The following is a 17,220-nucleotide window of genomic DNA, read 5'->3' on the forward strand; positions in this document are numbered from 1 at the left end:
TCTTTTTCATGGTGGAAGCCCAGTCCAACTCAAGTTCGAGTCCAGCTTGGGCTCTAGGACCAGTCTACCTTAAACTGGTCACCCAGGATGCATCTAGACTCTGTTTTTGACGATCCACATATGGTTGGAAAACTAATTTGATAAGGAAGCCAATCCAAGTGGTTTCATGTCAAAAGACCTTCAGAATCAATGGGAATCTTCAAAACAAGTCAGCGTCCAGAATCTGTCAGGGTGCTGCGACACCCTCTTTTGGTCCATTGGACCATGTATCGTGTTTGGGCCCATTAGGGGGCGCGTCCAGGGGGGTGATGCCTAAGACTCTATAAATAACAGCCGTCGCTCTCCTTAGGGTTTGGGTTTTATTTAGTTCTTGATTTCCTCATGAAACAGACATTGTTTTGCTGCAACTGTCACCGCCAAGGCCGCTTGCTGTGAACCAGGGCCCTAATTCTTGATCTTGTTTGCCTATGGTGATTAGTCCTTTCAAATAAAGACTTGAACTCCTTATTTTCATAAGCCTCATATTTATTTGCAATTTAGATTGCGTTCATCCCGTTCTTGCTTGTGTTCTCGATTCGCTTGTAGGAAAGCCTTCTCGGTGAGGTCAATTGCATTCGCGTGGTTGATAACCAACGGAGCAATGGTGTAACGGTTGCGGGGGTCCGAATGAGTCTTGGTTCAAAGCCTAGATTGTGAACGTTAAGTCTCCACCAATCGACGCTATCATACCTTTCGGAATTTCAGGCCTAGTCTACACCACCTTAGCCTCCTAGCAACCCTCTATGATGGATTCTTAAGGTAATCGGCTATTTCACCTCTCCAATCATTATTCGAGGTCTCGCTACTTAAGATCTCTTAAAACACTCGATAACCTAATGCACTTTGAGCTAAACGATTAGCCTCTCAATTCTGTGCTCTCAAAATATGCTAAAGGGAGACATGAGGAAATTCCTTGAGCAACCTTTGGCACTCATCATAATATCCCCTCAGAGTGTCTTCTTTGCACTCATATAGGCCTATCAACTGATTAATAATTAACTATGAATCTCTAAATACTTCAATTGCTTTGGCCTTTACTTCATGAAGAAGTTGAAGCCCCTTAAGAATAGCTTCATATTCTGCCTGATTGTTGGTAATCATTGGCTCAGTTGGAAAAGCAAACTCAAAACTTGCCCCCCTGGGGCAAAATAATAACAATACCAACACCACCACCTTGCTTGCATGATGACCCATCGAAGAATAGCGCCCAAGGTACCAGCTCTATGTAGCCAATACTAGGCTTGTGATGCTGGGTGACAAAATCAGCTATTACCTACCCTTTGACTGCTTTAGCCGATTCGTATCTCAAGTCAAATTCCGATAACGCAAGAATCCACTTTCCCATTCTTCCATTTAATATTGGCATCGATAGCATGTGCTTGATCACATCAGCCTTGGAAACAACTGTACACTCAACCAATAACAAGTAATGTCGCAACTTAGTGCAAGAGAAATATAAGCACAAGCATAACTTTTTGTTGGGAGAATATCTTATTTCTGGATCCAAAAGTCTTCTACTTAGATAGAAAACAACTCGTTCTTTTCCTTCAAACTCTTGCATCAAGGCTGATCTAATTGTTTAGTCATTGACCGATATGTACAACTTAAAAGGCTTACCTTGCTGAGGAGGGACCAGCACAGGTGGACATTTCATATATTCTTTTATTTCCTCAAACACCTTTTAACAAGGGAGAAAACGACAGAACTCTTTTCCGACAAATTTGAAATAAACCTCCTCATAAAATTAATCTTACCAAGCAAAGATTATAACTTGGTTTTCGTAGTCGGGGGCTCTGCTTCATCAATTGCTTTCATACTTTTTTGACCAATTTTAGTTCCTATCTCGTGGACCATGAAACCTAAGAATTGTCCAACGGATACCCCAAAGGCACATTTATTAGGATTCATCTTTAGACCATGTTTTCTTGTGCACTCCAAAGTCTCCCGCAAATCAGCTAGATGTTCCTTGTACCCCTTGGATTTTATCATCACATCGTCAATGTAGATTTCAACAATCCTGCCGATCAACTTATGAAAAATATAATTCATTGCCCTCTAATAAGTTGCACCAGCATTCTTCAAACCAAAGGTCATCATGACCCATTCAAATAAACCGATTGCGCCAGGGCATCTGAAAGCTGTTTTTGCTATGTCTTCCTCAACCATAAAAATTTGGTTATATCCTACATTGCCAGTCCATGAAACTAATAACCTTGTGCCCGGCTGCTGCATCCACTAACATATCGGCTGTCGGCATCGGATAACCATCCATGGGTGTAGCTTTGTTTAGATCTCTGAACTTCCCATTTTTCTTGTACACAGGAACAACATTTGATATCCATTCTAGGCACGGTTGGATAAATTTTGCTTCTAGCATCCTCTTAGTCTCCTTTTTGATATCATCAAGAATGTTTGGGTTGAATCTCCTTGGAGCTTGTTTAAACGGCCAATATCTAGGTTTGATTGGCAACCGATGTTCAACAATCGATCGGTCTAGACCAGGCATCTCATAGTATTCCTAAGCAAAACAATCTTTAAATTCCTTTAATAAATCCACTAACTCTTATTTATACTCAGGATCCAACTTGGCACTTACATACATCGGCCTAGGCCTATCTCAAGAACCAATATCTATTTCTTCTAATTCATCTACCGACGTAAAGCCATGTCCTAGTTTACCATCTGTACTATCTATTGGATTATCCATTAAAACAAATTCTCAAAGCCGACTGCTTGGATTGGCTATTGGCTTTCATCATTGACTTTAATGAAGCCTCCTTCCCATAGCTTGCTAGAAAACACTCGAAGTCTTCTAGCTCCCAATATACTGGATCGGTTGTTGTGATACTCATAGATTCATCAGTGCAAACCAGCTGGTCATCATCTCCATGCCATTGAATCAAACACTGATGCATGGTTCATGGCACACAACATTTTGCAAGAATCCAATCATGACAAAGGAGTAGACTGTATGACCCTTTTCCATCAATGACGAAGAATGTAGTGAGCAAAGGTTTACTTCCGATTGTCAATTCGATGTTCATTGCCCCCTAGTCTTAGATGCATTACCTCTGAAATCCTTAAGCATCATGTTAGTCTTAATCAATTCTCTTGGTCCCTTGCCAAGTTTACAAAAAGTGGTATAAGGCATAAGGTTGACAGAAGCACCTTCGTCCACCAACATCTTGCTCATCGGCTTCCCATCAACAAAAGCTTTTACATATAAAGCCTTTAAGTGCCGATGCTTGTCTGGCTTATCGAATATTGCCTACTATATAACTATGAACTTGGCAACTATTTCCTCATACTCTAATTCATCAAAATCTGAATAGACCTCTTGATCTGTTGGAGCCCTGAATTCTGATGGCAACAGAAAAGCCATTTGAATATTAGCCGATGGTTGTCCCCTATCGGCTGTTTGCTTAGCACGCCACACCAGATGTCTACCAGATGCCTAAGCCTGTTCCTGCTCTCCATTCCTTAGGTGTTGTACCCTTCTTTTCTGGCTTCTTGTCAAATCTCCTAGACACAATTGGCCTTCCTACCAAACGTATTCTTCTTCATTGTCTTCTTCTCTATAATCAGCCTAGTTTTGATCAACAACCCATTTTCCAAGCCGATCATGAACACTTCTATTTTTTAAGCGCCGATCCATGTTACTATGATGATACTCATCTTGAGCATGGATAGACTGGCGGTTGGCTTGAGATTGCCTAAACTCCCAATATTGCTCGCTACACTCTGGACAGTTATTTCTGGTAGGCAATTTCAAACCTTTAATCTAGCAATGTCTAAAGAAAGGACAATTCCAATGTGATTCAGCTTGCTTTCTTTCATACCTCTTTTTTTCCTATTGATGCTGGTATTCTTACTCTTCTAACCAACGCTGATAATCCTTTTCCTTCTGCCACTGCCATTTATTCAACAAAATTCGAGATGTAACACGCGGCTTTGTTGCCACATCCATCGATGTCTCTCCCTACCCATATTGGCTCTTTTGTTGGTCACGACGCCTTCTAACCTCTCTATATTCATCAACCAATATTTGCATCTCAGGATCGACTATTCTAGTTTCTCTTGCTCTGGTTGATGTCATGACCTTAGTCTTTCGTTTGAGTAGCCTAGCATCAACCATGTTCTAATCTCTTGGGAAAGGATTATCATCAACTTTCATCTTTTGAGGTGTATCGAACTTGAGCCTTCCTTGCTGAATAGCCCTCTGTATATGTTGCTAGAGAACTCTGCACTCATTAGTGGAATGAGAAGTGGCATTATGAAATTTTATAGAACTTCTTGTTCTTCAACTAATCAGGGGGCAACATAACATGATTATCGGGCAACTTGATCTGTCCCTTCTCGAGCAAGAAATCAAAGAGCTTGTTTGATTTTGTGATGTTGAAATCATAGCTCTCTTCGACTCCTCTTCCCAAGGATTTAGCACCATTACTATCTTCGTACCCCAATTCCATTCAGCCACAATAACCTCTTCTTCTTCATCATCTTTGTAGCCACCATCAATCAAATATGGATTATAGGTTTCAGCAATTGCAACATTCTTCTAGAATCGGAAATCTCTGTGCATGTTCTAAAATTGGCTATTGAGTGCTGCTACTCATTGAGCCAACTGACCCAAGTTGTCAAATTCTTGTTCTAGCAGCTTCTCTCTCCATGTTGGCAACATTCCTAGAATGGCCAAAGTAGCTAGCTGATCATCGGTTAAGTTTAATGAGAAGTATAAATTTCTAGTCTCTTAGAACCTCTAAAGAAACTTGGTGCCCGATTCATTAATTCTCTGCCTTATAGTTGTCAAATCAGTAATCTTCTTTTCTCCTATCCTAGTGTAAAAATATATATGAAACTTCTTCTCTAGGTCAGCCTAATTAGCAATGGAGTTAACTGGCAGTGATGAAAACCAAGTAAAGGCTGGCCTTGATAGAGACAAGAAGAAGAAACGAACTCGATGGGCCTCTTCAATGGATGCTTTGCCCAACTATGTAACATACCGACTAACATGTTCTATTGTGCTTGTGCTATCTTGGCCATTGAACTTAGCAAACTCTAGGAGCCTATAATTTGTAGGAAGAGCGACAAAATCATACCATTCTGGATATGGGCATTTATATGAGAAGGTCTGCCCTTTTGGCTTCAAACCAAACTGATTCTTCATCATCTTGGTCACTCTAAGCAACAATTCATCAGCATTTGAATTTGGATTTCTCTGTAACTGCTGACCCATCTGTGGATTAAAATTTCGAGTACCTTGATACCCTAGATTTGGAATCATGTGAAGGATGTTGTAATCTATGCCATAATGATAACCCTATGGAATTTCTATCTGCTGGGTCCTTTGTTGGTTTGCTGCTTGAAGTCTCTAGTTATAGATATTAGGATCTATATCTCTATGAATCCTTTGAACTAATGGCGCTATTCTTTGAGCCGACGATGGTATCTGGCCTGATGTGCCAAAATTGACCATTGGATTCTGAACTTGCCCCATCGGCCGTTGCACATGCTGTTATGACGATCCAGGATTATACTGTATCTGATTAGTAGTAGCACCCTAAACTTGCTCAGATGAGCTCTGAACCACCTGAACATCATCATTACCAGCTGGTGCTGCTTCTTGATGGGTAGTACTAGCTTGATTAGTCCCCTGAGTTAATGAATGTGGAATGTTGTAATAAGCCAGCCCAACCTGATCAATTGGATATCCATGAAACACCTCTTTCATGGTGTTGTGGAATGTGTTCAAGAAAACTTTATTCTAGTTCGACATGGAATCATGAACAAACTTGTTTACGGCCTCTATAAACAAACACCTATCTTCAGCTTCATCTGCATCTGTGTGCCTATGCAATAGAACTCTCAGTAGTGGATATTTCTAAACAATTTTGTGGTCATGTTTCATGGTGTAGAGCAACAAACATTTGTTCTAAAATTCTTCTATAGCTTTGCTGATGACATCTTTATCTTCATTAGGTAGGTCTTCATAAGGCTACATAAGGATGTCATTGTTGTTGTAGGTCGCCATGACAATTGAGGGTCCCACTAGGCATGCCACAACGTGTGTCGACATGAAAATGTCGACACATAGCAAGCCAGAGGGATCTGCTTAGGATGAGCCCATAGATCCGCTTGGCTTCAACATAGGGTCAACCGATCCTATGAATTGTTCCTGAGGCGTGCCAGTCAATTTGACCTGCAATTGACAAGGAGAGAAAGTTTATCAGTAATTTAAGGTGGAACATGCCGGTCTTTGCCCAGACAATTCCAACTATGCCGCTTTGAGAGCAGCCAGACTAGAAAATCGACTAAATAGCCGATACATGAAGAAATTGGCTGTTATGGACAGTAAAGCTTATGGATCGCGATTGATTTTATGTTGATAAGTACAATGCTCGTAGATGTAAGTGAAATAATTAGCTAGGTGGATATTACTAGTGTGAATCATTGAGCCGATGAATCTAATTGAGAAAGGATATAACATGTAAACAAATCGACTATCTAGTACAAATGGATCTACAAACGCTTTGAATCTAATCTATTACCATCAATAGTGAGGTTCGACCAGATCAATGGTAGCTATGATGATAATAACAAACTAAAACCTTAGAATTCATAAAACTATCTACACATCGACATGCTTTCCTAAATACACACTATATATGTGAAAGCTCAAAGCAGATCGACTGAAATAGCCGATTCGGGTGAAAAGGGACTACAACGTGTGAACAATAGAATATTTCACGTGGACAAACCTATGAACTCATCAGACCTAACCTGCTATCACTAACAGTGGGGTTCGATCGGATCGATGCAGGCATGATAAAGATAACAAATCAAACCTTTAAAGTAAACAGATCTATTCACGTTTAACAGAATCATAGAGACACATCGTAGGCATTAAAGCGTAGGCGATCGGCTATTTAGCCGATGCAGGCATAGCAAACAGTTAAGGTCACGCCTAATCGAGAACAAATCTATTGACTAGCATCCTCCAATCTACAGTGCCATTAGTGGGGATCGACCAGATCGTTACAGCCATAATAGCGAACTATAGACTATATTTAACTAACCAGCAAACCTCTTCAAGATCATACATGCCTTAACCGCGTACTATGCACGATCAAGATCGAAATAGAATAGCCGATGAAACATAACCCATCGCTTAGAGTAAGAAACATCATGTTGTGACAAAGTAAACGACGAACTAAAAGGATATGAGGCTGATCTAGATCGATCTCGATCGGGCTAATTGAGGTTGCTGCAAACTAATAACAATATTAACATCAACAAGATTGGTAACTTAATGAATCTACCCGAAGGATGTCACCCTTAGGTAGAGCCGATAACTTGACCTTAATCTAATTCGAGCAGTAGAGGTCGACCGGATCGATGCAACCATACTTGAACTAGACAAGTGTCGATAACTAGCTTATACTAGAGTTCACAGTGGAGGTCAAACTTAACTAATGTAGCCATACAAACAGAAGTATAAGCCATGACGATGCTTACAAACAAGCCAGAGGTCGGCCGGACCAATGTAGCCTAGCTTGTTGAAGAACTCACTGCGATCTACTCTACTCCTACTCCTAAGGCTTGGCATGGAGCCAAAAAACTAAATTGTATTTGATTGATTGGATGTCCTTTACAATAGTCGGGGTCCAATATTTATACCCAAAACCTAAGCATGAATCCTACTTAAGTACGACTCATTACAATCTTTAGCATAAGAGAAAACATTCCTAATTTAAGATAACTTGGACCCTAATCTTCCCCTTTTTATAGAGTCCGACATGTTTTTCCTGACGCTAACCATAGCTTTTTGTCTTTATCTACCGGCGTCATCTAAAGAGAGCTGATTCTAGTGTTGCATTTGAATCAATGGATATCGACTTTTATGCAATCGATTCCTTGATGACATGATCTTGGGAGTTTCAAGTTCCCACATTCTTCTTCCCAAATTTTGGTGTAAATAGATACAAATTGCAAACGGCTATGCCGATGCTAAGGAAGCCGAACGGGCTACCCATCCTGATCACCACTCATGCTGCAATGACGATCGCCACGAGGAGAGATGCTATGATGATCGTAACCACCGTCATGATGATCACGACTGCCACCATGATGATCGTGAATGCTATGAAGATGACCTCGAGCACTGGTGCGACGACCGCTTGAGGGCTCAAGAGGCAAACAAGGCTGCCGCCACCGGCCTGACAACTCCATCAATGCCATCAATGCCCGCGCTAAGCGCACTTATGACGCTGACTATGCCAAGCCCATGGATGGTCTGTGTCCTATCCAAAAGGATGCCAAGCACATAATGGGTGAGTGTAGAGGCCTAAAAAAGCATTCCACAACAAACCAGCAAAAAGGCAATGACTCAACAATGATGAGACCGAAGACGGACAGGGTAGAGATCAAGATAAGAGCAAGGGCCCTCCTTACCAGGATGCCACCAAGACTGTCACCACTATCTTTGATGGGAGAGCCATCTCCGAGGACAAGCACGAGCAGAAGCTTGTAGCTTGACATGTCATGTTGGTCGCTGCATATGACGGTCCTATTGCTGATCCCACGTACCTTGACTGGTCAGAGCACCCGATCACCTCCTCTAGGGCTAACCTATGGTCGGGCATCCCATATCAAGGGTGTTTTCCGCTCGTCTTGGATCCCATCATCAAGGACGTGCGCTTCCAGAAGGTCCTCATCGACGGAGGGAGCACCCTCAACATCCTATTCGCTAGGTCCCTAGAGGAGCTAGGGCTCAAGAAGGAAGATCTCACCCCCATGGACTCTCCATTCTAGGGGATCATTCCCAGAAAAGCATCTCTACCTCTAGGACATATTACATTATCGGTACAATTTGGCACCGCCAAGCACTTTTGCATTGACTATGTCAACTTCCTGGTTGTTGATTTCAACACGGCGTACCATGCCATCCTTGGCTGACCTGCTCTCATGAAGTTTATGGCTATGCCGCACAACATGTACTTGGTGCTAAAGATGCCGATGGAGTAGGGGGTCCTCTCCCTACGCGCTAACCTCGATTTCACCTAATTCTATGAAAAGGGAAGCTTCACGCTCGCTGAGGCTACCAACATCTCCATCCACAGGCAGGACTGCCTTGCGACTTCATAGCAGATTTCCTAGAAGACCTAGAGATCCCAACCATGGAGACCACCCGAGCATCAACCAAGTCCAAGGAGGTGAAGGAAGTGGTCCTTGTCCTCGGCAATCAGTCTAAGACTGCTCGGATCAGGGCCGACCTTGATCCTAAATAGAAAGATGTGCTCATCAACATCCTTAGGGGGCATGTTGACATGTTCACATGGAAACCTATGGACATGCTTAGCGTGCCTCAGGAGCTAATCAAGCACTCCTTTAATGTCTTGATGACCGCCAAGCCAATCAAGCAAAAGCTTCGACAATTCACATAGGACAAAAAGGAGGCCGTTAGGGTAGAAATAACCCAGCTCTTAGCTGTCGATTTTATAAAAGAGGTGTATCATCTAGAGTGGTTAGCCAACCCAGTTCATATAAGAAAAAAGAATAAAGAATGGAGAATATGCATTGATTACACCAATCTCAATAAACACTGCCCTAAAGACCCATTCGGCCAACCTTGCATTGACGAGGTCATAGATTCCATGGCTAGCTATGAGCTCCTATGCTTTTTAGATTGCTACTCTGGTTATCACCAAATCATGCTAAAGGAACAAGACCAGATCAAGACGTCATTCATCACGCCCTTCGGTGCCTACTGCTACACGACCATGTCCTTCAGGCTCAAGAACGCGGGAGCGACTTAACAAAGAGGCATCTAGCATTGCCTCAAGGACCAAATCGGGAAGAACATCGAGGCTTATGTCGATGATGTGGTGGTTAAGTCTAAGACTACCGACACCCTCATCATCGACCTCACCAAAGTTTTCAAAGCCCTAGAAGTATACCAATGGAAGCTAAATCTCACTAAGTGCATTTTCGACATTGCATCTGGTATCCTGCTAGGGAACATCATCAGTCACTATAGCATCGAAGCCAACCCAGAGAAGATCACAGTGGTGACCAACATGAAGCCGCCGTCCTGCATTAAGGACGTCTAGAAGCTAATGGGGTTCATGGCGGCTTTAAGTCATTTCATATCCCATCTAGGTGGAAAGGGACTCCCCTTCTTCTAGCTACTCAAAGCTCGAGAGAAATTTGTCTAGTCAGAGAACGCTAACAAGGCATTCACCGATCTCAAACGGTTCCTCACCACACCTCCAATCATGACCGCTCCCCAAAAGGATGAAACCTTGCTAATCTACATCACAATGACCAACCGGGTAGTCAGCACCGCCATTGTTGTCGAACAAGAAGAGACAGGACATGCATACAAAGTCTAGTGCCTAGTCTACTTCATCAGTGAGGTCCTAAATGGGTCTAAGACTCGCTACCCCTAGGTCTAGAAGCTACTATACGCCATCCTGATCACCTCTCGGAAGCTTCCCCACTACTTTGATGCCTACCACATAGCAGTGGTTACTGAGTACCCACTCGACAACATCCTCCATAACAAGGAAGTCAGTGGCCACATCATTAAATGGGCAATCGAGCTCGACACCTATACCATCAACTTTAGGCCTCACCACACGATCAAGTCATAGGCGCTCACCGATTTCATTACTAAGTGGACGGATATGCAGACTCCTATCCCGGTTGACCACCCCAAGCACTAGATCATGTACTTTGATGGGTCTCTCAACCTTGATGGTGCTAGGGTAGGCATATATTTCATCTCTCCATCAGGGGATAAGCTTTGCTACGTCCTCCACCTACACTTTCGAGCATCCAATAATACCTCTGAATACGAGGCGGCCCTTCATGGTCTCCGTATAGCTGCTAAGCTCGGCGTGAAATGCCTCTAGGTGTATGGTGATTCCTCTCTCATGATCAATCAGCTCAATAAGGATTGGAATTGCACCAACAAAAAGATGGACGCTTACTGCGCCGCGATAAGAAAGTGAGAAGATAAGTTCTACGGCATTGAGTAACACCACATGGTTTAGGCTAACAACCAAGCAGCTGATGAGCTATTAAAGTTTGGGTTGACCTGAGTTGAAGTTCTAGCTAGAGTGTTCATCCAGGACCTTGTGACACTATCTATCAAGCTGGGGCAAGAAGGCGTTGAAGAAAAGCCACCTACCGAGCAGTTAGTTGCAGTGGTCCCTAGGCCAAGCAGTGATTGGAGGGAACCCTTCATCAAATACCTCACCACTATAGATGTCCTAGCTAACAACACAGAGAGAGAATGCCTCACCCATAGGAGCAAGCATTACATCATCATTGAAGGAAAGCTATATCGCAAGAACGCAAAGGAGGAGCTACTATAGAAGTGTGTTTTCGTGGAAAAGGGCAATAAGATCCTCAAGGAGATCCACGATGACACTTGCGGCAACCATGCAGCCTCTAGAACACTAGTCAGCAAAGCTTTTTGAGCTAGTTTCTTTTGTCCTTCAGCAGTCATTGATGCGGAGGCACTCGTTCACCGGTGTGAGAACTGTTAGTTTTTTGCTACGCAAATCCACATCCCAGACGAGGCCCTACAAACAATTCCTGCATCCTAGCCCTTCGCATGACGGGGACTAGATATGATCATGCCCTTCAAGCCCACCCTAGGAGGATTCCACTGGGTCTATGTCTGCATCGACATATTTTCCAAGTGGATTGAGTACAAACCCCTAGTCCAAGCTATAACAAAGAAGGCAGCCGAGCTGCTCAATGACATCATTCATCGGTTCGCCCTTCCGAAAAGCATCATCACCGACCTAGGGTCTATGTTCACCAGCACTGATTTCTAGGACTTCTATGATGAAAGGTGCATCTTTGTCAAGTATGTCTCAGTGGCACACCCCAGGGCTAATGGCCAGGTTGAGCGCGCCAATGGTATGATCTTAGAGGCGTTGAAGAAGAGGCTCTATGAGAGGGAGCAGAAACACCTAGGCAAATGGCTCAAGGAACTGCCAGCCGTGGTCTTGGGACTAAGGACCTAGCCTAGTCACAACATTGGTGTCTCTTCGTACTTCATGGTTTTTGGCTCTAAGGCCATTCTACCTACTAACATTGCCTTCTGAGCACCCAGGGTGGAGAACTGCAATGAGGAGAACTCTGATCAAGCTCGGCTCAATGAAGTGGATAGCTTAGAAGAGGAGTGCTTGGTCTTGTGTGTTTAGATGGCAAAGTACCTACACAGCATGCAAAGATACTATAACCACAATGTCAATGATTGATTTTTCATGGTTGGAGACTTAGTACTCTACAAGAAGCAGAAGACTGATGGGATGCACAAGCTTTCCTCACCCTGGGAGGGCCCCTTTATCATCAAGGTGGTCACCTGACCAGGATCCTATAGATTATGTGACATGAATGAGAGATATATCCCAAACTCTTAGCACATCAACCTCCTTAGGTGTTTCTACCCATGAAGCTTTCATTTCAAAGATATGTACCTTTCATATTTGCGTGTTCAATAAAGTTTTTTGCCCTGATGTTTCTCCATATTGTTTTCTCAATCCATTTTCGCTAAGAGAATCTTTTTTTGTGTACAACATCTTAAAGATGACATGCAAACTATGCCTAAGGCAAATCCCTAAATAGTCATGTTGACGCTCGGATGTTTCTAGAGATGGCTCTTTCTCTGGCTTTGCCCTACACATGCACGAGCGTCTGCCCTCTATGTTATGGGTGGTCAGCAGTAGCTCCTTGGTGATGCTTTGTTCTTCCTACACACACACAAGCTCCGTGCTCCGTGTTATGGTTAACGGGCTAGCTAAAGCTAGAGGTTCAGCTACACACAAACTACTTGGATGTTTTATATTAAATATAAACACAAAACCCACCATAACACTAAGTGTTCACCAAAAGTTGCTAAGCACTTTTACACAATGTTGCAACATAAGTTTTTCCTAATCTAGTGGGTACCACTCCCTCCTTCACTGAGAAGGTCGATGTCTCAAGCCAACCTCTTCGTTGGTTCTTCTACCTTGTCCTCTAGCCTAGCGATCTTCATCACATCTGTTCCTCGGGCATAGCCAGTCACCACCCACTAGAGATCCACCACAGGGTAGTGCGACCATAGCTGGGCAAGTGCATGGATGATGGCTCCATGGGTGGCGCTGCATGTGAACTCTTTGAAGTCCGACCATGCCATACGGCACCGGTCCAGGATCGACCAAGGTGGCGGGTATCCAAGTAGTAGCTCTCTACCTTTGGATGGTTCAAAGCCAATGTAGTCAACATGGGCTTGATCCCTACTATGATTGCTTCAATGTCTTCATCCTGTACTTTCACTTGGTGTCCAAAGACCTTGAACTGCGTTTACGCCTAGTGCCGATACTCTACAAAAAATAGCCATATGCTAAGCATGTGTTCAACACTGCATAGGTAAAAATAAAGTGCCAAGCACTAATGTCAAAGATCTTCAGTGACCCTCTTGGCCTTCTCGTCTGTCTACTCCTTCCCTATAGTCAGTTGCATGATGGTCTCTCAGGAAAGGCCGAGCTCCACTTCCAGCGCTGCATATCACAGCTAGACATCAAACAACGCTGAGCATTAACAAAACAAGATCCAAAATCATACCTTTCTACTGGTCGGTACTATGGCTAATCTGCTTGGCTAGCAACTGATTATCCGTCTCCATCTACTGGCACTCCATCTCCAACACCAGGACTTTCACCTCCAAATCTTCTCTGTAGTGGTGTTCTTGGAGTAGGCACGTTTGGAGGTCATTCACCAACGCCTGAAGATTCTTATTCACCTCCAGCACCAAGGCAATCTCCTTCAATTACCGCCAGCGCTGCTCGAACACTTTCATGACATTCTATAAAGAGCAAGAGGTCAAAAGATTGTGATTTTCAAGGGATTCAATAGAAGGATTTTTTAGGCTTACCTTAATACGGCCGATCATTGCCGCCAGGTCATTTCTCAGCCTCTTCGTCTCTATGCTCGCCTCCTCCTCCTCTAGTATTTCAAACTCTTTACCTATTGAGCTAGAATTCAAGGCTCATTGGGCTATCAAATGATGGAACATGGACTTTGAAGCTGCAGGAACCAAGAGGAAGATGTAACTCTCTGAGCTTGATGAATGGCATGAAAAAGCATATCACAACGCCAAGATATACAAAGAGAGAACCAAGAGATGGCATGATAAGAGGATCAAGAAGGAGTTTGCCCAAGGAGATAAGGTATTACTTTTTAATTCCAAGGTAAAATTATTTGGGCACAGAAAACTTCGAAGCAAATGGGAAGGACCATTCAAGGTTATAAGCACCTCGTTGCATGGATCGGTAACACTTCAAAATGATGAAGGTACATTATTCAAGGTAAATGGTCATCGTCTCAAGATCTTTCTAGAACCTAAAAACCACCTGAGAATTTGGATGAGGTATATTTTATTATTTTGCCATAGATTTACACCTCTGCCCTCCACCTTACAATTCGTAATGCAGGAATATATTTTTTGGGATTAGACAAACATTAGAAATTGTCATGTGAAAAATATCTATAAGGTGATGACATTGGAGGCTAGCTAGCCCCACCTATAGGCCAGCCGACCCACTTGCCCATCACCTCACCACTGCTCGATTGTCTCATGAACATTCTAGAGATTTCTCACAAGACGATTTCTAATTTTCCAATGCCATTTGGTTTTGCCTTGTTATGTGTCGGGTATCGATATTAGGGATACCCAAAGCAAGGAAGTTAGCGCCCACACTGACTTCCTCGGATGGCTCGAGACATATTAAAAGGTCTCACTTGACCCCAAGGCCATGGGGTCTGTCTCGCCCGACCTCAAGGCCATGGGCTCCATCTTGCCCCTTGGGTGTGGACTCCATCTTGCCTGACCCCAAGGACGCGGGTTCCATCTCGCTGGACGCCTTGGGTACGAACTCCATCTTGCCCGACCGCTTTGGTGCAGGCTCCGTCTCGCTTAACCCCAAGGACACGGGTTTTGTCTCGCCCGACCCCTTGGGTACAGGCTCCGTCTCACTTGACCCCATTGACGTGGGTTCCGTCTCATCCGACGGGGACCCATACCGCTGCCAACCACTCTAGGTCCAAGCGTATGGGCCTAGGTCAAAACTCTGATGCAAGGGAACAGGGCCACAACATGGAGCTGTCCCTGTTGACATCTACAGGATCAGTGGGACCCATATGGAGGAGAAGGACTCAGTGACCCTGAAAGCCTTCTTCTCTCTCTCGTTCTTCTCCTTTTCCTCCTCTATAACCCATGCTTTCCCTTTGTTTATAAAAGGGAAAGCAGGGCATCCCATGTTGGAGGGATCAGAACACAAGAGCATGACATGAGCACACGGCTAAGCGGCAAGCGAGCTCTCAGCACCTGTTCACTCCTTCCACCAAAGACTTTGGATCCTCTCCCACTCTCACCTATTTGTAACCCCTACTGCAACCCAAGTGCTGGTAACACGAGCAATAGCGAACTGGACATAGGGGCATTCCGCTCAAACCAGTATAAACCCTTGTGTCCTCTGAGCACACCATTCGAGCCAGACATGCAAATACAAATTTACTTATCGATGGTCCAAAAACACCGACATTATGAGACCTCTAATAGATAGATCTTGACCCCTGCTGCAAGTTCCCCCCCTATATAAACAAACCCCTGCCGGCCTCCATAGCCATTCCAATAAAGCCTTCCATCTCCAGCAGCACCCAAGCTCTCCTCCTCTCAAGTTCCATTAGATGGTAGAGAGATCATCCCCTATAGAGTTGAAGAAGACATTCCACTAAGCATCATACCACCATGAGAAGTAGCACATGTCCCCTCCAACCAATCCTACTTTGCCTAAGCCATCCATCATTCGGTGATCGTTCTGTCGCCACCGCGTCTACTTCTTTAACACAAGCCACACTAGCTGGAGGTGCCAAAGATCATGGTCCCGAAGGAGATTGTCAGGTTCATAAACCCGGGGTCCCTCATGGACCGGCTTCCCAACAAAGGCTCGGTCTAGCAGGCAACATTGCAAACAACACACAACTCATGGGCCGGCCCAAGTACCTAAACAACAGGCCAGAAGGGCGATCCAATCACCGACTAGAAGGCCTAGCTAAGGAGGAATGGTGCCCGTTTCTGACTTTGGCCCACCTCTCTGACTAGAGCGCTCGCTTCGGTCTCCAGCCCACCTTCGGATGGACCCTCCGACTAGAAGGCCTGGCCAAAACACTACTTTTGACTCTGACTCGTCTCTTCGACTAGGGATGCACCAAGCCCCTGCTCACTGCTCTTCTTTGACTGGCATGATCAGAGCCGACTGGGACCAACCGACCGGGGCCGCCCGCTCGGTAAGGACCAGGGAATGAATGAAGAAAACAAGGCAGGGCGCATAAGTCAAACCACAATACCAAAGACAATACCCTATGCACCTACTAGGTGGTACCCTACAACCCTCCTAGCATGATAGAACTTAAGCAGTATTGTAGGCACTGACATTTTCCCCTATAGTGTTGTGGGTGCCATTAACTCCCATACGGTATGGCTCCCCCCACATGCCTTTGGGCATCAACAGTGTTGTGGGCACTAGCATTTACCATACCAGGCAAACATGGTAAAACCCCTCGCTTGTCTCTAGGTATCAAATAGTGTGGCAGGCGCCGACGTCTGCCATACCCAAAGAAGACAACACACCCTCCCATGTGCATCTAACATTCAATAGTGTTGTGGGCGCCTACCATCATCCTATACCCACTGGCGTGGGCAACAAGGCTTAGTAGCAAACATACTCCTTCCCTCTCACTTGTAAAGCTATCCCCTTCATCTATAAAAGGGGATGCACTCTCTCCCAAAAGACTAAGTTGATTCAGATTCATTAGATCGATCAAGTTTACTAGTACACAATAGCAGAACCACCAAGTTTAAACCACAAGCACACACTTGAACACTTAGCTCATAGCGGAGCTCCTGTCGCCCTCGGCCCTTCTGACCAGAGTCTGACTAGACCTCTTGTACCCCCATCTTTCTCCTTCTCGTTTGTAACCCCACTGCAAACTTCGAGCACCTAGGCTTAGGAATAAAGTCACCGACCGACTCAAACTGGACGTAGGGCACATTGCCTAAACTAGTATAAACCCTATGTCATTGAGTGCTAGCCCACCTCCGATCACAACGTACGGTAAAAC

This window comes from Miscanthus floridulus, chromosome 4 (genome assembly GCF_019320115.1).
Source record: "Miscanthus floridulus cultivar M001 chromosome 4, ASM1932011v1, whole genome shotgun sequence".
Lineage (NCBI taxonomy): Eukaryota > Viridiplantae > Streptophyta > Magnoliopsida > Poales > Poaceae > Miscanthus > Miscanthus floridulus.